Source organism: Syngnathus leptorhynchus, unplaced genomic scaffold (assembly GCF_054491065.1).
Source record: "Syngnathus leptorhynchus isolate UIUO unplaced genomic scaffold, UIUO_Slep HiC_scaffold_103, whole genome shotgun sequence".
In the NCBI taxonomy this organism is placed as follows: domain Eukaryota; kingdom Metazoa; phylum Chordata; class Actinopteri; order Syngnathiformes; family Syngnathidae; genus Syngnathus; species Syngnathus leptorhynchus.
In genome coordinates this window covers 127,975-137,500 of record NW_028232070.1, presented here as the reverse complement: position 1 = coordinate 137,500, position 9,526 = coordinate 127,975, and positions in this window count along the sequence as shown.

Here is a 9,526-nt window from a genome sequence, read left to right as displayed (position 1 = left end):
CCTATGCGGCGGGCTGGGGACTATAACCTTCTTCTTCCCGCCCCACCACCATCAACGTCGGCCACCACCACCAGACCGCCTCCCCCAGACTTCCAGAAGCGAAGCCGGTCCCCAAGCACCAACCCCGACCGCCACCGAGGCACCCGCCGAAGGCGGGTGCCGAGTTCACCGGCCCCAAGCGACAACCGGTCACCGAGGCACCCGCCGAAGGCGGGTGCCGAGTTCACCGGCCCCAAGCGACAACCGGTCACCGAGGCACCCGCCGAAGGCGGGTGCCGAGTTCACCGGCCCCAAGCGACAACCGGTCACCGAGGCACCCGCCGAAGGCGGGTGCCGAGTTCACCGGCCCCAAGCGACAACCGGTCACCGAGGCACCCGCCGAAGGCGGGTGCCGAGTTCACTGGCCCCAAGCGACAACCGGTCACCGAGGCACCCGCCGAAGGCGGGTGCCGAGTTCACTGGCCCCAAGCGACGGCGGTCACCGAGGCACCCGCCGGAGGCGGGTGCCGAGTTCACCGGCCCCGAGCACCAGCGGTCAGCCACGGAGGGTGCTGGATCATCCATACTTCCATAGCTCCAGAGCTCCATAGCCCCGGAGCTCCATAGCCCCGGAGTTCCATAGCCCCGGAGCTCCATAGCTCCATAGCCCCGGAGCTCCATAGCCCCGGAGCTCCATAGCTCCATAGCCCCGGAGCTCCATAGCCCCGGAGCTCCATAGCCCCGGAGCTCCATAGCTCCATAGCCCCGGAGCTCCATAGCCCCGGAGCTCCATAGCCCCGGAGCTCCATAGCTCCATAGCCCCGGAGCTCCATAGCCCCGGAGCTCCATAGCTCCATAGCCCCGGAGCTCCATAGCCCCGGAGCTCCATAGCCCCGGAGCTCCATAGCTCCATAGCCCCGGAGCTCCATAGCCCCGGAGCTCCATAGCTCCATAGCCCCGGAGCTCCATAGCCCCGGAGCTCCATAGCCCCGGAGCTCCATAGCCCCGGAGCTCCATAGCCCCAGAGCTCCATACTTCCATAGCCCCAGAGCTCCATAGCTCCAGACTTCCATAGCCCCATACTTCCATAGCTCCATAGCTCCATAGCTCCATACTTCCATAGCTCCAGCCGCGGAGGGTGCTGGCTGGTGGCTCCATAGCTCCATACTTCCATACTTGCAGCCACGGAGTTGGCTAAAATTGCACTAAGTGCGAAAGCCCATTCATTTACAACGGCGTGTCCGCCAGGCGGCGACATTTCCCCGTTACCGGTGGCTGCGCGGCGGGTGAGTGACAGAGCTTATCCGAGCGGCTGGAACTCTGCGCCGGCGTGGTCGAGCGTGAGGCCCCGGCCCTTTGGCTGCCTGGTACCTAAAACACTTCCATTGATCCAGCCACGGAGGGTGCTGGCTGGTGGCTCCATAGCTCCATAGCTCCATAGCACCAGAGCTCCATAGCTCCATAGCACCAGAGCTCCATAGCTCCATAGCACCAGAGCTCCATAGCTCCATAGCACCAGAGCTCCATAGCTCCATAGCACCAGAGCTCCATAGCTCCATAGCACCAGAGCTCCATAGCTCCATAGCACCAGAGCTCCATAGCTCCATAGCACCAGAGCTCCATAGCTCCATAGCTCCAGGGCTCCATAGCTCCAGGGCTCCATAGCTCCATAGCTCCAGGGCTCCATAGCTCCATACCTCCAGAGCTCCATAGCTCCAGCCTGGGTGGCTGGTGGCTCCATAGCTCCATACTTCCATAGCTCCAGTCAGAGAGTTGGCTAAAATTGCACTAAGTGCGAAAGCCCATTCATTTACAACGGCGTGTCCACAAGGCGGCGACATTTCCCCGTTACCGGTGGCTGCGCGGCGGGTGAGTGACAGAGCTTATCCGAGCGGCTGGAACTCTGCGCCGGCGTGGTCGAGCGTGAGGCCTCGGCCCTTTGGCTGCCTGGTACCTAAAACACTTCCATTGATCCAGCCACGGAGGGTGCTGGCTGGTGGCTCCATAGCTCCATACCTCCAGAGCTCCAGAGCTCCATAGCACCAGAGCTCCATAGCTCCATAGCACCAGAGCTCCATAGCACCAGAGCTCCATAGCTCCATAGCACCAGAGCTCCATAGCTCCATAGCACCAGAGCTCCATAGCTCCATAGCACCAGAGCTCCATAGCTCCATAGCACCAGAGCTCCATAGCTCCATAGCACCAGAGCTCCATAGCTCCATAGCACCAGAGCTCCATAGCTCCATAGCACCAGAGCTCCATAGCTCCATAGCTCCAGCCTGGGTGGCTGGTGGCTCCATAGCTCCATACTTCCATAGCTCCAGTCAGAGAGTTGGCTAAAATTGCACTAAGTGCGAAAGCCCATTCATTTACAACGGCGTGTCCACAAGGCGGCGACATTTCCCCGTTACCGGTGGCTGCGCGGCGGGTGAGTGACAGAGCTTATCCGAGCGGCTGGAACTCTGCGCCGGCGTGGTCGAGCGTGAGGCCTCGGCCCTTTGGCTGCCTGGTACCTAAAACACTTCCATTGATCCAGCCACGGAGGGTGCTGGCTGGTGGCTCCATAGCTCCATACCTCCAGAGCTCCAGAGCTCCATAGCACCAGAGCTCCATAGCTCCATAGCACCAGAGCTCCATAGCACCAGAGCTCCATAGCTCCATAGCACCAGAGCTCCATAGCTCCATAGCACCAGAGCTCCATAGCTCCATAGCACCAGAGCTCCATAGCTCCATAGCTCCATAGCACCAGAGCTCCATAGCTCCATAGCACCAGAGCTCCATAGCTCCATAGCACCAGAGCTCCATAGCTCCATAGCACCAGAGCTCCATAGCTCCATAGCACCAGAGCTCCATAGCTCCATAGCACCAGAGCTCCATAGCTCCATAGCACCAGAGCTCCATAGCTCCATAGCACCAGAGCTCCATAGCTCCATAGCACCAGAGCTCCATAGCTCCATAGCTCCAGGGCTCCATAGCTCCATAGCTCCAGGGCTCCATAGCTCCAGGGCTCCAGGGCTCCATAGCTCCAGGGCTCCATAGCTCCAGGGCTCCAGGGCTCCATAGCTCCATACCTCCAGAGCTCCATACCTCCAGAGCTCCAGAGCTCCATAGCACCAGAGCTCCATGGCTTCAGAGCTCCATAGCACCATAGCTCCATACCTCCAGAGCTCCAGGGCTCCATAGCTCCATAGCTCCATAGCTCCATAGCTCCATACCTCCAGAGCTCCATAGCACCAGAGCTCCATGGCTCCATAGCTCCAGCCTGGGTGGCTGGTGGCTCCATAGCTCCATACTTCCATAGCTCCAGTCAGAGAGTTGGCGAAAATTGCACTAAGTGCGAAAGCCCATTCATTTACAAGGGCGTGTCCGCCAGGCGGCGACATTTCCCCGTTACCGGTGGCTGCGCGGCGGGTGAGTGACAGAGCTTATCCGAGCGGCTGGAACTCTGCGCCGGCGTGGTCGAGCGGCTGGCCTCGGTAGTTGAGGTACCAGGGGTGGGGCGGGGAGCTCCAGGCGGGTCTTGTGAGAGAGTGAAGCCGAGCGGCTGGAACTCTCGGCCGGCCTGGTCGAGCGGCTGGCCTCGGTAGTTGAGGTACCAGGGGCGGGCTGGGGAGCTCCAGGCGGGGCTTGTGAGAGAGTGAAGCCGAGCGGCTGGAACTCTGGGCCGGCCTGGTCGAGCGGCTGGCCTCGGTAGTTGAGGTACCAGGGGCGGGCTGGGGAGCTCCAGGCGGGGCTTGTGAGAGAGTGTAGCCGAGCGGCTGGAACTCTGGGCCGGCGTGGTTGAGCAGCATGCCCGCGGAGGTGGCTCTTCCATAGGCAGGGAGGGTGCTGGAGCTCCACACTTCCATAGGCAGGGAGGGTGCTGGAGCTCCACACTTCCATAGGCAGGGAGGGTGCTGGAGCTCCACACTTCCATAGGCAGGGAGGGTGCTGGAGCTCCACACTTCCATAGGCAGGGAGGGTGCTGGAGCTCCACACTTCCATAGGCAGGGAGGGTGCTGGAGCTCCACACTTCCATAGGCAGGGAGGGTGCTGGAGCTCCACACTTCCATAGGCAGGGAGGGTGCTGGAGCTCCACACTTCCATAGGCAGGGAGGGTGCTGGAGCTCCACACTTCCATAGGCAGGGAGGGTGCTGGAGCTCCACACTTCCATAGGCAGGGAGGGTGCTGGAGCTCCACACTTCCATAGGCAGGGAGGGTGCTGGAGCTCCACACTTCCATAGGCAGGGAGGGTGCTGGAGCTCCACACTTCCATAGGCAGGGAGGGTGCTGGAGCTCCACACTTCCATAGGCAGGGAGGGTGCTGGAGCTCCACACTTCCATAGGCAGGGAGGGTGCTGGAGCTCCACACTTCCATAGGCAGGGAGGGTGCTGGAGCTCCACACTTCCATAGGCAGGGAGGGTGCTGGAGCTCCACACTTCCATAGGCAGGGAGGGTGCTGGAGCTCCACACTTCCATAGGCAGGGAGGGTGCTGGAGCTCCACACTTCCATAGGCAGGGAGGGTGCTGGAGCTCCACACTTCCATAGGCAGGGAGGGTGCTGGAGCTCCACACTTCCATAGGCAGGGAGGGTGCTGGAGCTCCACACTTCCATAGGCAGGGAGGGTGCTGGAGCTCCACACTTCCATAGGCAGGGAGGGTGCTGGAGCTCCACACTTCCATAGGCAGGGAGGGTGCTGGAGCTCCACACTTCCATAGGCAGGGAGGGTGCTGGAGCTCCACACTTCCATAGGCAGGGAGGGTGCTGGAGCTCCACACTTCCATAGGCAGGGAGGGTGCTGGAGCTCCACACTTCCATAGGCAGGGAGGGTGCTGGAGCTCCACACTTCCATAGGCAGGGAGGGTGCTGGAGCTCCACACTTCCATAGGCAGGGAGGGTGCTGGAGCTCCACACTTCCATAGGCAGGGAGGGTGCTGGAGCTCCACACTTCCATAGGCAGGGAGGGTGCTGGAGCTCCACACTTCCATAGGCAGGGAGGGTGCTGGAGCTCCACACTTCCATAGGCAGGGAGGGTGCTGGAGCTCCACATCCACACTTCCAGCCACTGCATGCTGGCACTTCCACCTTGCTTGCTAAGTCGGCGTGATCTTGCCCAAAAAGTCCCTCCTCACCTCCAGCTGGAAGTGGAAAAAAATCCTCCACCTGCTTGGCCGAGGTTCTGGAAGCCAGCAGCTCGCAGAATGTTGCCAAAGTTTCACTGGAAGGAAAAGAAAAGAGAAGACCGAGTGCGCATTTCACCTACCGCCGAATGTCCACAAGAGGGAAGTGTCACTCCGTCGCAGAATCTGCGCCGACGCACTCGGCACCCTTCGAATTTATGGTGCCGGTGCGGGTGTTCTGGGTGCAAAAAGGCCGCCCAAGTGGTAGAAAAAAATCAGACTTCGTCTCTTAGGTCGAAATTAATGCCAAGTTTTGAAATGCGCTGGCAGGGGTGGACCAGGGCCCGTTAGAAGTGCTTAGCCGAGGTCCTGGAAGCCTAACCCGGCGTGATCTTGTGCAAAAAGCCGCTGCTGAGCTCCAGCTGGAAGTGTAAAAAGAACCGGGCTGGATCAAAAAAAGAACCGGGCGGCCCGTTAAAATTGCTTAGCCGAGGTCCTGGAACCCCAACCCGGCGTGATCTTGTGCAAAAAGCCGCTGCTGAGCTCCAGCTGGAAGTGTAAAAAGAACCGGGCTGGTTCAAAAAAAGAACCGGGCGACCCGTTAGAAGTGCTTAGCCGAGGTCCTGGAAGCCTAACCCGGCGTGATCTTGTGCAAAAAGCCGCTGCTGAGCTCCAGCTGGAAGTGGAAAAAGAACCGGGCTGGATCAAAAAAGAACCGGGCGACCCGTTAAAATTGCTTAGCCGAGGTCCTGGAAGCCTAACACGGCGTGTTCTTGTGCAAAAAGCCGCTCCCGAGCTCCAGCTGGAAGTGTAAAAAGAACCAGGCTGGATAAAAAAAAGAACCGGGCTGGATCAAAAAAGAACCGGGCGACCCGTTAAAATTTCTTAGCCGAGGTCCTGGAAGCCTAACACGGCGTGATCTTGTGCAAAAAGCCGCTCCCGAGCTCCAGCTGGAAGTGTAAAAAGAACCGGGCTGGATAAAAAAAGAACCGGGCTGGATCAAAAAAGAACCGGGCGGCCCGTTAAAATTGCTTAGCCGAGGTCCTGGAAGCCTAACACGGCGTGATCTTGTGCAAAAAGCCGCTCCCGAGCTCCAGCTGGAAGTGTAAAAAGAACCGGGCTGGATCAAAAAAGAACCGGGCTGGATAAAAAAAAGAACCGGGCGGCCCGTTAAAATTGCTTAGCCGAGGTCCTGGAAGCCTAACCCGGCGTGATCTTGTGCAAAAAGCCGCTCCCGAGCTCCAGCTGGAAGTGTAAAAAGAACCGGGCTGGATCAAAAAAGAACCGGGCTGGATAAAAAAAAGAACCGGGCGGCCCGTTAAAATTGCTTAGCCGAGGTCCTGGAAGCCTAACCCGGCGTGATCTTGTGCAAAAAGCCGCTCCCGAGCTCCAGCTGGAAGTGTAAAAAGAACCGGGCTGGATCAAAAAAGAACCGGGCTGGATAAAAAAAAGAACCGGGCGACCCGTTAAAATTGCTTAGCCGAGGTCCTGGAAGCCTAACACGGCGTGATCTTGTGCAAAAAGCCGCTCCCGAGCTCCAGCTGGAAGTGTAAAAAGAACCGGGCTGGATCAAAAAAGAACCGGGCGACCCGTTAAAATTGCTTAGCCGAGGTCCTGGAAGCCTAACACGGCGTGATCTTGTGCAAAAAGCCGCTCCCGAGCTCCAGCTGGAAGTGTAAAAAGAACCAGGCTGGATAAAAAAAAAGAACCGGGCTGGATCAAAAAAAGAACCGGGCGACCCGTTAAAATTGCTTAGCCGAGGTCCTGGAAGCCTAACACGGCGTGATCTTGTGCAAAAAGCCGCTCCCGAGCTCCAGCTGGAAGTGTAAAAAGAACCGGGCTGGATAAAAAAAGAACCGGGCTGGATCAAAAAAGAACCGGGCGACCCGTTAAAATTGCTGAGCCGAGGTCCTGGAAGCCTAACACGGCGTGATCTTGTGCAAAAAGCCGCTCCCGAGCTCCAGCTGGAAGTGTAAAAAGAACCAGGCTGGATAAAAAAAAGAACCGGGCTGGATCAAAAAAGAACCGGGCGACCCGTTAAAATTGCTTAGCCGAGGTCCTGGAAGCCTAACACGGCGTGTTCTTGTGCAAAAAGCCGCTCCCGAGCTCCAGCTGGAAGTGTAAAAAGAACCAGGCTGGATAAAAAAAAGAACCGGGCTGGTTCAAAAAAGAACCGGGCAACCCGTTAAAATTGCTTAGCCGAGGTCCTGGAAGCCTAACACGGCGTGTTCTTGTGCAAAAAGCCGCTCCCGAGCTCCAGCTGGAAGTGTAAAAAGAACCAGGCTGGATAAAAAAAAGAACCGGGCTGGATAAAAAAAAGAACCGGGCGACCCGTTAAAATTGCTTAGCCGAGGTCCTGGAAGCCTAACACGGCGTGTTCTTGTGCAAAAAGCCGCTCCCGAGCTCCAGCTGGAAGTGTAAAAAGAACCAGGCTGGATAAAAAAAAGAACCGGGCTGGATCAAAAAAGAACCGGGCGACCCGTTAAAATTGCTTAGCCGAGGTCCTGGAAGCCTAACACGGCGTGATCTTGTGCAAAAAGCCGCTCCCGAGCTCCAGCTGGAAGTGTAAAAAGAACCGGGCTGGATAAAAAAAGAACCGGGCTGGATAAAAAAAAAGAACCGGGCGACCCGTTAAAATTGCTTAGCCGAGGTCCTGGAAGCCTAACACGGCGTGATCTTGTGCAAAAAGCCGCTCCCGAGCTCCAGCTGGAAGTGTAAAAAGAACCGGGCTGGATAAAAAAAAGAACCGGGCTGGATCAAAAAAAGAACCGGGCGACCCGTTAAAATTGCTTAGCCGAGGTCCTGGAAGCCTAACACGGCGTGATCTTGTGCAAAAAGCCGCTCCCGAGCTCCAGCTGGAAGTGTAAAAAGAACCGGGCTGGATAAAAAAAGAACCGGGCTGGATCAAAAAAGAACCGGGCGACCCGTTAAAATTGCTGAGCCGAGGTCCTGGAAGCCTAACCCGGCGTGATCTTGTGCAAAAAGCCGCTCCCGAGCTCCAGCTGGAAGTGTAAAAAGAACCGGGCTGGATAAAAAAAGAACCGGGCTGGATCAAAAAAGAACCGGGCGACCCGTTAAAATTGCTTAGCCGAGGTCCTGGAAGCCTAACCCGGCGTGATCTTGTGCAAAAAGCCGCTCCCGAGCTCCAGCTGGAAGTGTAAAAAGAACCGGGCTGGATAAAAAAAAGAACCGGGCTGGATCAAAAAAAGAACCGGGCGACCCGTTAAAATTGCTTAGCCGAGGTCCTGGAAGCCTAACACGGCGTGATCTTGTGCAAATAGCCGCTCCCGAGCTCCAGCTGGAAGTGTAAAAAGAACCGGGCTGGATAAAAAAAAGAACCGGGCTGGATAAAAAAAGAACCGGGCGACCCGTTAAAATTGCTTAGCCGAGGTCCTGGAAGCCTAACACGGCGTGTTCTTGTGCAAAAAGCCGCTCCCGAGCTCCAGCTGGAAGTGTAAAAAGAACCAGGCTGGATAAAAAAAAGAACCGGGCTGGATCAAAAAAGAACCGGGCGACCCGTTAAAATTGCTTAGCCGAGGTCCTGGAAGCCTAACACGGCGTGATCTTGTGCAAAAAGCCGCTCCCGAGCTCCAGCTGGAAGTGTAAAAAGAACCGGGCTGGATAAAAAAAGAACCGGGCTGGATAAAAAAAAGAACCGGGCGACCCGTTAAAATTGCTTAGCCGAGGTCCTGGAAGCCTAACACGGCGTGTTCTTGTGCAAAAAGCCGCTCCCGAGCTCCAGCTGGAAGTGTAAAAAGAACCAGGCTGGATAAAAAAAAGAACCGGGCTGGATCAAAAAAGAACCGGGCGACCCGTTAAAATTGCTTAGCCGAGGTCCTGGAAGCCTAACACGGCGTGATCTTGTGCAAAAAGCCGCTCCCGAGCTCCAGCTGGAAGTGTAAAAAGAACCGGGCTGGATAAAAAAAAGAACCGGGCGGCCCGTTAAAATTGCTTAGCCGAGGTCCTGGAAGCCTAACCCGGCGTGATCTTGTGCAAATAGCCGCTGCCGAGCTCCAGCTGGAAGTGTAAAAAGAACCGGGCTGGATAAAAAAAGAACCGGGCTGGATAAAAAAAAAGAACCGGGCGACCCGTTAAAATTGCTTAGCCGAGGTCCTGGAAGCCTAACACGGCGTGATCTTGTGCAAAAAGCCGCTCCCGAGCTCCAGCTGGAAGTGTAAAAAGAACCAGGCTGGATAAAAAAAAGAACCGGGCTGGATCAAAAAAGAACCGGGCGACCCGTTAAAATTGCTTAGCCGAGGTCCTGGAAGCCTAACACGGCGTGTTCTTGTGCAAAAAGCCGCTCCCGAGCTCCAGCTGGAAGTGTAAAAAGAACCAGGCTGGATAAAAAAAAAGAACCGGGCTGGATCAAAAAAGAACCGGGCGACCCGTTAAAATTGCTTAGCCGAGGTCCTGGAAGCCTAACACGGCGTGTTCTTGTGCAAAAA